General features: G+C 41.5%; 1 protein-coding gene across 4 annotated transcripts in view; it reads left to right on the plus strand.

The window, feature by feature from the left end:
- The first annotated feature begins 1,078 nt into the window (after positions 1-1,078).
- USP9X (ubiquitin specific peptidase 9 X-linked) overlaps positions 1,079-15,188 on the plus strand; it is a 269,058-nt gene continuing 254,948 nt past the window's right edge. Inside the window, exon 1 of one of the 4 annotated variants that reach the window (XM_069065713.1) lies at positions 1,079-1,239. The gene's annotated coding sequence lies outside the window, so the exon portion shown is untranslated. Of the gene's footprint in view, positions 1,240-2,226; positions 2,375-15,188 lie in introns of those variants that run through there. The other 3 variants (XM_069065714.1, XM_069065710.1, XM_069065712.1) reach the window with 3 other exon arrangements.

Consider the following 15,188-nt stretch of genomic DNA (forward strand, 5'->3'; position numbering starts at 1 on the left):
TCACAACTCTGGGGGCTGTTATCCTCCAAATTTTACAGAAGAATCTGAGGCAGGCGACAGTTAAGTGACACTGTATTTCACGCAAGGAGTACTGATTATATCATCACCTTAAAACACGAATTCAATGAATAGTCAAATTTTGACTTAGAATTAAAACAAGATCAAGGATAGTAACTGCTCATGGCCAAAACAACCTTGAATGGGCGTGCTATAGAAACTCTAGTTCTCTTCGTCCTCTTTACCTGATTTTTCTCATTTGAGGAGGGGGTTTAGAAACTCTGCTGGGCTCCTGCGGGGAGTACAAGCGCCAGAACACAGGCAGGACAAGGCCAGGTCTAATCGGATAAGCTGCAGCCCAGCATCGGTGGGGCTTCCTCCCCCAGCTACTAGCAGAGCGCGCTCTCAGCTCGCAGCCAAGGGCGCGCTAACGCGGCAGTACCCGTACCTGCCAGCCGCCTGTCTCCCTACGGTATCAGCTCCGCACAGACCTGTCCAGTACGATAGAATACATCATCCCCAACCCCTCATTTCGCTCCCTCCCACCCAGTCTCCAGCCTCAGCAATAAGCCACATGACCGGGGGGGGGGGGGGGGAGGGAGGAAGATGAAACACCCAATCAGCGCGGCCTTCTCGCCCCAAGTTCCGCTGGGGAGTCGCGTGAGTCTTCTCCCTCCCCCAAGCCGGGAAAAAGGGGGTGGCTGGTTGACATCATCATCCGGGCACTAGCCGGCGACGGCGCGGTTCACAATGGAACAAAAACAAGCGGCAGAAGTGAAACTATCGGAACGCAGCTGGGGCCTGCGCGATTAACCCCGTCTAGTCCATGGCCCCGGCCCGACGCCTCGACCCCTGTAGCCCCCCGGTCGCCACCCAAGCCCGACCCTATCCTTCCACTCACTCTTTTCTTACACCTACCTCCAGGTCTTGGACACTTTTCTTTTTTTGTTCCACGCGCTATAACCCAACCTCTCCCTTCGACGGATTCCCTCTCCCCCTTCCCCCCCCCCCAATTCCCCTTTCCGGGTAACCCTCTGGACAGATCCTCGGAACTACCTCCGCCCTCCCGCCGCTTTGGTACCCTGAGAGGAGGGGAAAATTACGGGCACTGGCCGCTTCGTGACCTGGGGCTGGGCGGGTTCAGAACCAGGATAGCATAAGGAGGAACAAATCCCTCCAGCCGTCTTCCTTCCCCGCCTTACGGCCCCTCGGTCGCAGCCCCTCTGGAAGAGGGAGGGGGAGGTGAGGGGTGGTTTTTCTTTTCTCTTGGGGCCGAGGCTTTGGCGCTCCGTTACACGCGCTTCCAAGAGACGTGAGACCCGGGCGGTGCGCGCGCTACCTCGGGACCACGAGCACCACCTGGGGCGGGGGAGGGGGGGGAAGAGGGGAGGGGGGAAGGGGGGGGGGGGGGGGGGGGGGGCCTTAGAGGAGGGAGGAAGGGGAGGGCAAAGGGGGAGGGACTAGGCGGGGGCGGGGGGACTCGGGGCTCAGGGTGGCGCTGGGGCTAGTGGGAGTCTGCGCCGCCGTAGCCGCTGCCGCCGCCCGAGCGTTTTTTTTTTTGGTCCGCCATATTGACGAAGACGGGACTAAGCGGTAGCGAACTGGGTTCTCAGCCGCTGTCCGTCAGGAACCGCATCCTCACCGTCCGCCAGTCGCACAGGCCTCAGCCGCCGCCTGGCCCCTCCCTGCCCTACGCCGGAACCTGAACCCGTCAGCCGGCCCTCCCGCCCGTCAGCCCGCCGCCTTTCCCACTGGGGAGCGGGGCCGAACCCGCGCCGGGGACTGTTGTCGGAGCCCCGGCGAAGAGCGAGCGAGGGAGGGAGCGGACGCAGGCCCGGAGCGGGGGCAGCAGCAGCAGCCGCCGCCGGGAGGAGAAGCCGCCGCTGCGGGGAGGAGGAGGAGCAGGAGGAGGTGACGCAGGAGAAACGTACCTCCCGGTGCCCGCCCGCCCGTCCGTCCGTCCGAGCTCGGCTAGAGCCCCGGCGCCAGGAGGAGCCGCCGCTAACGGAGCCGGAGGCGGCGGCAGCGGCTGCTGGGCCGGCGCGGAGAGCCGTGCGCCCCCAGGAGCCCTCCGTGCGGCTGCTTCGGTGTGTCCGTCCCTCCCACCCTCCCCCTTCGCTCTTCCTCTCCCCGCGCTCACACCCCCGAGCCGCGTCTCCTCGTCGGAGCCCCGGCTTCCCAGCTAGCTGCCTTTTCCACATTCTGCTGCCCCCGGCTTTTGCCTTCCCCCGCCCCGGGGGGCGGTGATGCCCCTTCGCTCGGCCTGTGACCGGGGCTGAGCCCGCCCTCCCTTCCTCGTTCGCAGCCGCTCTCCAGCCCTAGGCCGCCGCCGCCTCGTTGTGTTCTCGGTGTAGGGAGAAGGCGCCTGTGTTGTGCGGTGAGTACCGACCCCTCCCCGGCGCTCCGCCTCCCGGCATGAAACTGCAGGATCGGGGGCTGGGGGGTGTGCGTATGTGAGCGCGGCGCCGGGTCTACACCCCGGGGGCTCGGGCTTTTTTCCTGCTTCTGCTTCGCTCCGCGCTCCAGCTCCTGGGTAGGGTGGGGTGGGAGGTTGCGTTCGGGGAGACGGGGCTGGGGCCCAGGTCCGGGGCGCCTCCGCTCCGGGTATTTCGGAGCTGGGCCCAGGTCTCCCGTGCGTCTGCTCGCGTGTGTGTCTGTGTGTGTTTGTGTGTGTTTTGGGCTGTAAGGGAAAATGGCTGACGGCTTCGTCCCTCCCCCTCCTCCCCCTTCCCGTCCTGTCTGGGCCTGAGGAAGAGGATGGAGGAGGCTTGAGCGGCGGCGTGTGCTTGCTGACACTGCCCTGGGCAGCCTTGTCAGCCGCCCTGGCTTCCCGAGAATCTTGCTCGTCACTGAGTCGCTCCCGCGTCCCTCTCTAGGCTCGTTTCACTTGACACCAAACGCCATTACTGAGGTGGAGTGATTTGGAGCAATGAAACTAGGCCCCAGCTACGCCTGGATAGCAGGCCCGAGTCCTCGTCCACCCCCTCCCTCCCTCCTTTCCTTTCTCCCTCCCTCCCTCCCTCCTTCCCTCTCTCCCTCCCTCCTTCCCTCTCTCCCTCCTATCTTCCTCCCTTCCTTCCTTCCTTCCTTCCTCCCTCCCTCCCTCCCTCCCTCCCTCCCTCCTCTTCAGATAACCTGCAATTTCTCTGGAGCCCTCATCCTGCTGGACGTCTGAACGAGGCTTTCTGTCCCACGTCCCCGTCCTTCACTGCCTCTTAATTTGTTAACTGAAAATCTGTGAGTGCAGAAACCAGCCTTCAACCTGCTTTAGCTTCCCATTTCTCTACATGCAAAGTTAAAGTTCACACGCACAAGTTATTAACATGAAAACCTGGTACCCCTGTGGTGAGAGCCGAAAGTTTGGGATATTATTTATATTTCCTCAGTGCCCACAGGCTAAACAGTATGGAGCAGGTGTACACACACACACACACACACACACACACACACACACGGGTTGTATTTGCATTATTGTTCGGGTTCCTGTGTTAGCTGAAAAAAGCATCGGAAAAGGCTAAGATTGGTAGTAGTACCTTGGGATATAATTTTATAGGATGTTCTTAATTGATAAGCTACTTGAACTTCACCACGGTTGACTTGCAGATAATGCTCATGTAGCATTTGTGTGAGTTAACTAAACTCAGTTGTGTTCATGAAAGATCTGTTTTTTAGGAGAAAATTTTTGATGTATGTGAATTGTAATGGTGTGTTTAAAAAGTTTCCTACCAGAACATTTTATTATCCTTGTATGATTAATCAACTAACATTTATCAGGCATACTTAGAGGACTTTTTAATATGTCATTTTTAACTTTCTGGGTAGTGCTTGATAATACTGACTGTCGTTTTGATTCAGTACCATGAAGTACCAGGAAGTGTTATGGCTAACTGTGCTGATTTTACAAATTGCCCTTATCCATTAACCTTAAAAAAGATGCTTAATGTGTTGTAATTCAAGAATTTAGAAGGCTGCCATCTTGGTTTCATACAATAAATGTTGCTAGTTTTAAAGTTTTCTAAGTACATCTTTGCTCTGATAAGCTGGCAGTTGTTTTGTTTTCTTATTTGGGAAATCATGTCTGTATACTTGGTCATGACTTCTTTAAACTTTCGTGCTTTAAATTTCATTATTACCTTGTTTGGGAATAGACAAAGACTGAGGTAGATGGAAATGTAGTGTGTCTAAAGTGAAGTCTGAGTGTAAAGGTAGGTCAGTGTTGTGTTAAATTCTTGAAAGGTATAAATTTAAAAATTCTTCAGGAAAAAAACACATTCCTGCCCCTACTATCCTAACAAATTCTCCTGTTACTTTTTCCTCTACTGGGAATTTTTTCTTTATGCTTACTTGTTCTCCAGAGACTTTTGCACTTTTAACAAGGACTCTTCTGCTTTTTAAAAAAGTATCTCCTTTCAGTCTCTTAGCTGTTTTTAGATTACTGCTTCTTTTTGTTTGTTAATCTTACTTTTAGTGAAGGTACAACTACAACTGACAGAAGGAACAATTTCCTGGGAGGCCATATGCTAAATAACAGCCAAAAACCTGAACTTTTATTTTCTAGATTTTTTGAGTAACTTGAACTCATTTAAGTTCTCCCTCCTCTTCTCCTTTCTTTTAGCCTATACCTGAGAACTTCTTATTACTGTTTAGACAGCTAAGCATGGTGAAAAGAAGCAAGTAATTAGAATTTTCTTTGGATCCTTTTTTTTCTTGTGGTATATCCAAATACATTTTGCTGATATTTCAAGGAAATTTACACAGCAACCAATTTCAGTTTAACTTTTGAAAGCAAGTGACTTACACCTGTGCTCCTCAAGCCTTTTTTCATTGATACCTTTTGATTTTGCATCACTTAAAAAAGGATATTGTAAAAGTCTTTTGGGACACCCTGCATTTCCCATCTCCTAAAGAGCCATCTTTTATAAAGAATAAAGAAGATACAAAAAGTTTTGCAAAACTAACATAATAAAGAAGTTATGTGTTATGTCCTAGTCTAGTATATGTCTAGTCTCATATCTCTTCTTTGGGGACAAACTTGATTATAATTTCATAGCATTCACTTCCAGTTCTCATTTACATTGTTTTCATTGTGTATATTGTTTGCCTGGTTCTGCTTAATTCTCTTTGTCAGTTCATAAAAGTCTCTCCACACTTTTCTAGTCATTGTTTTCATAGTTTCCTTAACAGTATAGTAATTCTTCATTATATATCAATGTGCTACAGTTTGTTTAGCCATTACCCAGTGGATGGGCATCTTTGTTTCCAGTTCTTTGCTGCCACAAAAATACTGCTATAAATGTTTTGGTGGCAGTGGGGTGGGAGGTGGGTATGTTACTGTTTGTCATTTGTGCTCTTTGAGTTACAGGTCCAACAGTAGAATCTTTGCATCAAAGGGCATGAGCCTTTTAGTTGCTCTGTTCACATAACTTCCAAATTCAAGTCTCCAATTCTTAATTAGATTATAGAAATGCTTGTTTTTTTCTTTTAATTTTTGCTTTTGAATCTTTTGAGACTTGTACACTTTTTCTTTTTCATTACTACTCAGCATTTTGATATTGAAGTGATTGTGTGTAAATTTGGGTTGGTTTAGAGACCTGTTTAATCCTCTTATATATAGCATCTTGGGTTGATAGATATAGTGTTGAACTGATCAGTTATATTTCAAGCATTTTGGTTGAAAATTTAAATGTGAATTTTTTTGTTGTTGTTGACTGGATAGTCTTTAATATAACAATGTTTCTGTGCTAACCTTCATTTACACTAAGTTCCATGATCTTTCTAATGTTATTGCTTTAAAAATAAAGGGTTTTTTTTTTGCTTTTTGGACGGCAATTTGGGGTTAAGTGACTTGCCCAAGGTCACACAGCTAGTTTTTGTGTTGTCTGAGGCTGGATTTGAACTCAGGTCTTCTTGACTCCAGGGCCGGTGCTGTATTCACTGCACCACCTAGCCACCCCAAAATAAAAGCTTTTTTGTAGTTTGTGTGTGTGTGTGTGTGTGTGTGTGTGTGTGTGTGCTTGAATTCTTGAAAGTGCCCTTCTTGGGGGGGAAAAACACCTTACATTTTTGTCCCTTTAGTTCTTTTTTGAGCATAGGACTTAATTTTTTTTTTTCTGGAGGAAGGCAGGGCAATTGGGGTTAAGTGACTTGCCCAAGGTCACACACAGCTAGTAAGTGTTAAGTGTCTGAGGCTGAATTTGAACTCAGGTCCTCCTAACTCCAGGGTCAGTGCTTTATTCACTGCATCATCTAGCTGACCCTATAGGACTTAATCTTGAAATGTTAAAAATAGCTTTTGGAATGTATATCTCTTTAACATGTTTGAAGTTGTCACAGTTTGTTTGGGGAGGTTCTTGGTTTTTGTGTATGATGGTATTTGCTGCTACTTCAAGTGTTGTGAGGCCTTGTGCCACTTGGTTATTCTGCAGAAAATTTTTCTTTTAAATGAAAAGATCTTGGTTTGTTTTAGTAGAATAAATACATATATTAGGAATTCTATATAAATTTGGAGTTATCATTTTGTGAATATAAATTTTTTGCAATTTGGGAAAATGGTCTCACTGGGCATATTAACAAAGTTTGTAGCATTTATAGTTCTCATTCAGTGGTATGTCTGTGGTCATGCAGAGAGACAGATTTTGTTGAATTAACATGATGAGTTTATTCTTAAAATATTTTGGGTCAACCTGAAGTTTCAAAAAAAATTAACAAAATCCAGGTACTGATCCTTTAGATTTTTCTGCATTTAGAGTATATATTTGGCATTCATGAATTATGTGAAATTGGGTTAATATGCTCTGAATGTTAAATTTAATTGAATAGGTAAAATCAGTTTTATTTCTACAAAAATTTTAATTATATATTAGGCCTTTTGGCCAGTGCTGATCATTATACTTGTGAAAGGAATGGAAATAAAAGTTACAGAGTAGGTAAATTTTGATGGTCTGTCTTTTTTCTTCAGTGTTTATTTTGCTAAATTTTTTGATTAAATATAGGGACTATTTGGAAAAATTCAAGTCTTTTGATATGAAGGGAAGTATTTTGAAAGATCTTTTTGATAAATTCTCAGAAAGGATTACAGTGGAAATTTTAGTGTAGTCATTTGAAAGATCCATATTGAAGCACAAAAAGGACTTCATGGAAATTTCTAAAAGCCTTCACAACTTCTCAGTAATCAAGTAATTTATTAAGTGTCTTCTTGATATGGATGTATTAGTGGTGTCATGTTCACTCTACCATAGAGTTTTAATGAAGCTCATTACCCTTGAAATAATACTTGAAATGTGGCATAAATATGCATGATTTTTCAAGCTTTTGTTATGGTTTAAAAATACTACTAAATTCATTTTAGATTAAAGTACTTTGCATTTTTTAAATTTGAGGTAAATTTTGTTATTTCATATAGTTCTTGGTCTGAAAGGACTTTGAGGTCATCATCTTCTCAACCTAGGTTCTTTCCCTATTCATAAATGAGGATATTAGTAAAGCTATCAAATGCAGAAGACTGGCAATTTGATTATTGAAGAGTTACTTTAAAATAGACTTCCATGATCTCTTACTAATCTGTGCTAGTGTGTTTAAAGAAATGTTTTCAGTCAGAAATCTCTTCCTAGTATAAAAATAGTCTCATGATTTCAGTTATTTTCATGTGTGTTTGGTTACTGAAATTAAATAACTTTATTTCTTATTGTTCTAGTACTTAGAATTCCAAGTTAACCTTTTCAAGAAAAATCCTGACTACTTTATTCTTTCTACATTATTTGTTTTTTTTTTCACCTCAGGTAATTAAAACTCCATTGTGGCAAACTTCACCAGATATTTAAATTTTGTTAATCCAGCAGTTTGTTGTAGTGGAATTATGTTGAGTAAGAGGAGCTAGAGCAGAAAGAGACTAGAATTAACAAAGTAAATTAATTTATTTGGATCCATTAGGAAAGTGAAAAGTCCTTTCCCCTGGATGGTTTTGTGTGTGTTGGTTCCTAAGAGATCTTGGTTTTGTTAGAGAGGATTGAGGTTAAGGTCAGGAAGTGTGAGGATGTTTGCTGCTTAGTGTTAGAGGGGGAGAGCTACAAAGAGCCCAGCTAGGTGAGATAATTGCTATGGTTCTTAATCTGGGGTTCCAGAACTTTTTTTTTTAATATTTTTTTTGTAATAGTGTATCAACATAACTTTTCCATTATTTTATATTCCTCATTTAAAAATCCTTATTCTGAAGAAGAGTCCAGGGCCTTCACCAGAATCAGCAAAAACTGGTGGGGAGGGGGGAGACCAGGATGGGGGTCGAGGCACGACAAACATAAAGGTAACTGAAGTTTTGTTCTAGCTATTCTTGCAGATTGGATTGAAATTTTGGTTCTCCTCTCACCTGCCCCGAATATAAATAGAAAGGCTTGTTACTTTGTTAGGTGGACAGAAACTAGAACAAAGTAGGTTATAGAGAATGTTTATAAGATGAATAAAGGGAATGCAACAGAGGAGGAGTTGTATTTTCAGGGATATAGCAGCGCGGTTAGTTACTTGGAACTTTTTTTGTGTGTAATGGTATTATCTCTAATGGGATTTTACCTGTACTTTTATTGTCTGAATCTCTTTAGTTTCTTTATATGACTTGTCTAATGGGGTTTCATTTGAGAATTCTAAAAAAGTGTCAAGTATGGTAGAATTATTTTACTATTACACTTTGAATTTAGGAATAGGAAACTGGATCTGTGATTTTACTGGTTTCCTCCTTGGTGAAGAAAACTCTTACCAATGAAAGTCACTGTGTTCTCTGCAATTTTACTGTGATTTGCCCAAGGCCACAGTCATACTGTGTCAGAGGATGTATTTGAACCTAGGCCTCCCAGGCTCCTAGGCCAGCTCTCTTTTCCATAATACCATTTCTGACTCATTTTAGCGGTCTTAATTTAATTCAGTAAATTAAAATTCACTGAATTTTAACTTTGACCCTCAGTTTGACTTTTGTGTATGGTCTTTTCCTATTATCTGAATACCTTAAAAGAAGAAAAATAGAACTTTTACTTTTTGGCTCCAGGTGGGGGAAGGTAGGGCAGTTGGGGTGTTAAGTGTCTGAGGCAGGATTGGAACTCAGGTCCTTCTGACTCCAGGGCCTGTGCTCTATTCACTGTGCCACCTAGCCGCCCCCTCTTGTTTTACTTTTTATTTTTTTAGGTTTGTCAAGGTGGTTTTGAATTCTAAACTGTATCCATCAAAATATAATTTCTCAGTGGCTTAAAATTTGCAGGCATCAGAATCCAGTCTTGGAGTTAATCAGACCACACTGCTATAAAATCATCCTCTGTTTGCTTATGTGCCTCCTTTGTTGTTCCTCTTGCCTGACATACCATCCTTCCTTTTTTTTTGATTTTCTAAACAGATAATTTTTAAGGCATAAATCAAGTGCTCCCTTTTCATGAGCCTTATTATCTAATTGTTTTTGCGATGTAAAATTTCTCCAGCTAGCCTGTAAACTCCTTGGGGTGAAGACTTAAGTATGATACTTAAAGTGATTTGGAGTGTACAAATTTATACATAATAGGTGCTAGGTAAATACTTACTGATTGAATATCTGATTGAGTCATGTGCATTCTTTGCCAGTTAGGGGAAGTCCTTTTGTGAATTGTGTTTGAAACCAAGTTCTGTTTACATGCTTATGATGTATCCACACATTTTGGTTTTCCTCCCCTCTATTGATCAGTTTAAAATATTTTCTGGGTTTAAAACATTTGCTTTTCATCAAAGTGATGATTATTTTGCTTGTCTCTGGTAGATTACAAGCTATGAGCCTTCAGTGTACTGAGTCCAGGCTCGTGACCTGGAGTCAGGAAGACATGAGTTCAAATCCAGCCTCAGACACTGAGCTGTGTGACTTAACCCTGTTTGCCATAGTTTGCTCATCTGTAAAATGTGCTGGAGAAGGAAACGTCAAACCACTCCAGTGTATTTGCCAAGAAAACCCCAAAAGGAGTCATGAAGAGCCAGACATGCCTGAACAACAAAATTGTTAAAAGGGTGAGGGAAGGGGGTCATGGAAAGGAAGGGAAGAAGGGCTGGGGGATATACATGCACATAATATAGCAGTACCTCATTTTTTTGGCCTCATGTTACAGATAACAAGCTTGTTTTTTCTAAAGTATTTGAATCTTGCTTATTTTAACCTTTTTAGGTGGGAATTTTCCCCATAATGTTTGATATACCTTCTTAAAAAGAGTTTACTGAAGTGTATTTATTTTTTTTAATGACTTCAGGGTCATTATTACTATACTTTATGATAATGTCATCCAGTAACATCCTCAGAAACATGAAGTATATACCTCTTCATTTGAACGAACATTTACTAAGTACCTGTGTAATGCAGACCTTGCCAAAGAAAAGAAAAAAGGTATGTGGGAGAATGAAAATGCAAACCCAAAATGCTGCTTGTGACCTTGGGCAAATCACTTTAAAAACAACCTCACATACATACAATAATGCATTGCTGAAGTAATTAAAACTGAGATGTTCAGTGACTTGTCCAGGTTTACAAAATAAGTATGGGAAGTAGGATTTTTTTTAAATTTCATGTTTTTATCAATTAACAAAAATGTAATTTCTTTGCCTCTTATCTCCACACCTCTCCCCCTTTTCCTTTTGTAGCAAATGTTCATAGACAAGTAAAACAAATTCCCTCATTGACCATGCCCAAAATATACATAGATGTACATGTGTATATCTGTGTATGTATATATATACACACATGTATACACACACGTGTGTGTGAGAATGAGTGCCATTTTTCGTCTTGAGCCCCCGTCAGGAACGGAGATAGCAAGAATCCTCATTGTTGTTCTGTGATCCTGGGTGGTCATCTTTCAAAATTGCTTGTCTTTACACCATTGTATTGTTTTCCTGGTTGAGTTAACATCTGGGAAAACTTATATGAACTGATGAAGAGGCAGGATGGCAGGATTCTCATTCAGATCTCCAGACTCTGGATCTAGTGTTCTTTGTACTATACTAAGCCCTCTTCCTCCCCCCCTCCCCCCCCTCCCATCTCTCATAGCCACATTCTCTCAGTAAAATGGGGATAAAATGTATACCAGCTGCTATACAGGACTGTTGTGAGGAAAGTGCTTCATCAGGATTAAAGCTCCATATAAATGTATGAGAGCAAAGTAAAAGACCTAGGCACAGTTCTTGTGAAAATTTGAGGAGGGAGAGAGAGGACTTCCACTAGGGGGCCAGGGAGGGAGGGAGTGAGTGATACAGAGCACAGGAGTCATATATGTATCAGGGAAGGGTTTCATTGAGCAGGTCATGCTTGGAATTGAGTTAGCCCTTGAAGAGGATGGGAAAGGTATGGGGGGTGGGGTTAGGATGAGAGTATAATTACTATTCCTTAATTATTTGAGGTAATGGGGAGCCCACTGAAGGTTTTTGATGATAAGGAGTAGAAAACTTATTTGGTCTTCTTTTTGAAGACTGGAGAAGAGAGACTGAGGAAGGCAGGAAGAAAAATCCAGTATCATAGGAACATAGATCTAAAACTGAAAGGGACCTTAGAAGTCAGTCTCTCATTTTACAGACGAGAAAACTGAGGCCCGGGAAGGTTAAATAAATTAACCCCAAATCATGTATATTAAAGAGTAGAACTGGAATTTCAACTCAGATCTTTTAGCTATCAATCCAGCACCCTTTTCTAGGGCACCATAAGGCTGTTTCTGGAATTTCAGAGAAAATAAATGAAAGCCTGAACTAGGATATTTCAGTAAGGGTTGAGATTGTGATTGTGACAGGATTTGGCAATTGATTGAATAGGGGAGGGAGGGAAGGAAATAAATGAGAAGCAAGAGTCACATAATTACCAAACTAGGTGATTTGGAAGGAAACTTGTCAAGGGTAGGTTTGCTGTGCCTTTTAGGTATGCTGGGCTGTTTATTACCTAGTAAAATAACTTCAGACTGCTATGTTTTTTGAGTTTGATTTAATTTTTCTGGTTCTCCTTTATTAATTGATAGCTGATTACTTTTGCAGTTTTTCTCCATTAGCACTATGCTACAACTCCCTTTTCTTCCCTTGTAATATGAAATTTCTAGCTTCTCTGCTTTAGGAAACCAGACTTAAGGTTAGACTTGTATGCTAAATACATTTGTATAAATAGACACAAAGCACATTTTCTATTGATATATACTTTGTACTATCTGTTTTGTTTGTTTAGAGCCTATTTGCTTCTTGATTCTCAGTTGTATTTTAAATAATCATTGAGCCACATCTATGATTTAATTGGTATGGTGAGAAATACTTTCTCAACTAATTCAGATCTTTGTTGTCACTTATTTGTGAGAGAGTTGCCTGTGGTACTGTGTACTGAGGTTGGGTGACCTGCCCAGAGACTTGCCTGGTATACAGCCTGTACATATTTGAGGTGTTCTTTTAATTACCAGAGCTAAGGGAATTAGTCCTACATTCAAAGGACTGTTATAACTTGAGAATTATTAATGGATGCTTTAAGTTTCACAAAACATTTTCTTCACAAACAGCCCTGTTACTGTTATCTCTATTTTACAGATGAGGAAACTGAGGCTTTTTAAGAGGTTAGGTAATTTGTCCATATTGGACATCTTGGGGTTGTCTGAGATGGGATACAAACTCCTTACCTGAATGCTGCATTGCCTCTCATTTATTGGTTTTGGCTCAGTTGATATATAAATACGTAATAGAGGGGTTCCTTCCAATATGTCCCTAACTTTTTTTCCTGTGCCTTTTTCTGGGGCTGTTCTCCCAAATACCATTATATTACAAAGAAAAACTCATAGTTCACTCAACACTTTACCTATTTTTATGTAATGTAACTTTTTTTTTTTGCTTTTTGGAGGGCAGTTGGGGTTAAGTGACTTGCCCAAGGTCACAAGGCTATTTTTTGTGTTAAGTGTGTGAGGCCGGATTTGAACTCAGGTCCTCCTGACTCCAGGGCTGGTGCTCTATTCTCTGTAATGTAACTTTTTAAGTGTAGACAACCACCTTCCTTAGTTGGTTATAATACTAGAAAAAGGATTGTAAATTGAAAAGATGGAGGTAAAATGTGATTTTCAAGTAGAAAATTTACAATATCTCCCATTCTTAATGGGGAGTTGGGGTGCTGATGCCCAGTTTTTTATTGGAATAATTGCATACACCATAGTCAGCTGTAAATGATACACTTGGACAGTATACTGTGTTAATCTTTCTAATGTGTATATAAATTACACAGAGCCATACAGTAACTGATTGAATAAAATTGTATTTACTATGATAACAGTATCATAGTCTTCTATATGAAGTCTCTTAGTTTGCAATTCCACACTTTTTTTTTTGCACGACAGAAGGTCAAGAAATATTTTCATATGTATCATGGAAGTCAGAAAGGTTTTTTGGGTACATCTTCACAAATATCTTGGAAATTCTTTTGGAGAAACTTAGAACCTACTAAAATAAAAAGCATTTTGAGAAATTGAGTAAGTGATCTTTCACTGATTTTTCCAAAGAACTTTAAAAATCAAACTCTTGGTCTTGAGGTTGGGAGTCTTAACCTAATGTTGAATTGTAATCTCATGAGGTCTTAGCTTTTTTTACTTTGTATCTTGCTATTATGCAACCATACTTAACAGCTTGATTTCATTGCTGATTACATTAGTAATTAGCCTTAGTGGATTCCCCCCCCCCCCGCAAATTTCTGTGGCCAAAAATGTCCATTACCTAATAAACAAGCTTCTGTTAATGAGATTCAGGGTATATCAGGCTTTAAAATGCACAAAATAACCTTCACCGGAAATAAATTTTCTATTCTTAAATCTCACTTCCATTTTGTCCTATAGTTCTTGATTCTCAGTTGTATTTTAAATAATCATTTGAGCCACATCTATGATTTAATTGGTATGGTGAGAAATACTTTCTCAGCTAATTCAGATCTTTGTTGTCACCTATTTGTGAGAGAGTTGCCTGTGGTATTGTGTACTGAGGTTGGGTGACCTGCCCAAAGACTTGCCTGGTTTTTGCCTCTGATCCTTGTTCCATGAAGGTGGCTAAATATCTTTGCTTCTGAATCCCAATCTATGGAAAGACCAAGACTTAATATATTGATTTTAGTCCTGGTTCCCTTACTAATTTCTGTCCTTTCTTGTGAAAGTCATTTTTACAAATGAACAGGTTAGACTAAATCAGTGCTTCCTAACCTTTTTTTGTGTTTTGGACTTCTTTAGTAGTCTGAAGGTCTATGGTTCCCTTCTCGGAATGATGTCTTTAAAAGCATAAAATGCATAGGATTACAAAGGAAACCAATTACATTGAAATTTAGTTACAAAAAAATTTTTTGAGAGGTTACAACTACCCAAGTTAAGAATCTTTGGATTGAATGATTTCTAAGGCCACTTTCAGCTCTTTAATCAAATAAAATCATTACATCTGAAGACACTAATTTTGCACCTTGTTTTATAATGGGTGGGTTAGAACTCATTAGAGTGCAATTTTCCTTTCATTAGTTTTAAGATTTGACTGAAGTTTGATTCCAGTGCTTTTAAAAAAAGAATTATTCTTATAAGCCTTCTGGAATTTATTCTGAGTGTTGTCTTTTAAGAAGGTACCTTACACAAAACATTTTTGGAAACTACCTTTTGGAAAATGATATGCTTAAGCCTGGAAGTACAAAGCTAAAAAAGAAACATTACCTCTCCTGAAGGACCTGGAACTATCCTGGAACACCTAGTAAACAGGAAAATAAGTAAAAGATAATTTGAAGAGGAAAGGGACACTAAGGGGGGAGGAGTATATTGGGGAGATAGTAGTGTAAAAAAAAAGGTACAGTATAATTAGATGCCTAGTGTAGAAGAATCAGGAAAGATTTCCTAGTCAGAAGTGACATTTGGATTTCGTCTCAAAGGTATCAGTGACTTCTAAGATGTTGTAGTGAGTAGTGAATACATTCTGTAGATTTGAGGAACAGGATATAAAGGTACAGAGGCAGGAAATGGATGACTAGTTAAGGTCCAAAACAGCTAGTTATAGCCATCTTGACTAAAAATTACTGGGTGGGAAGTGGCAGGGTGTCATACACAATAAGTATGGAAAGGGAACCAGATGGTAGAGGGAAAGACATGGATTAGATTATTAGTTCAATGATCATTTTTTTAACCTACTTGGCTCTGCTCCTGCTTTCACTGTTGTGTAGGCATTTGGAAACC

This window comes from Petaurus breviceps, unplaced genomic scaffold (genome assembly GCF_028583685.1).
Source record: "Petaurus breviceps papuanus isolate PSGF00001 unplaced genomic scaffold, PetGlider_PUasm1.0 90700, whole genome shotgun sequence".
In the NCBI taxonomy this organism is placed as follows: Eukaryota; Metazoa; Chordata; class Mammalia; order Diprotodontia; family Petauridae; genus Petaurus; species Petaurus breviceps.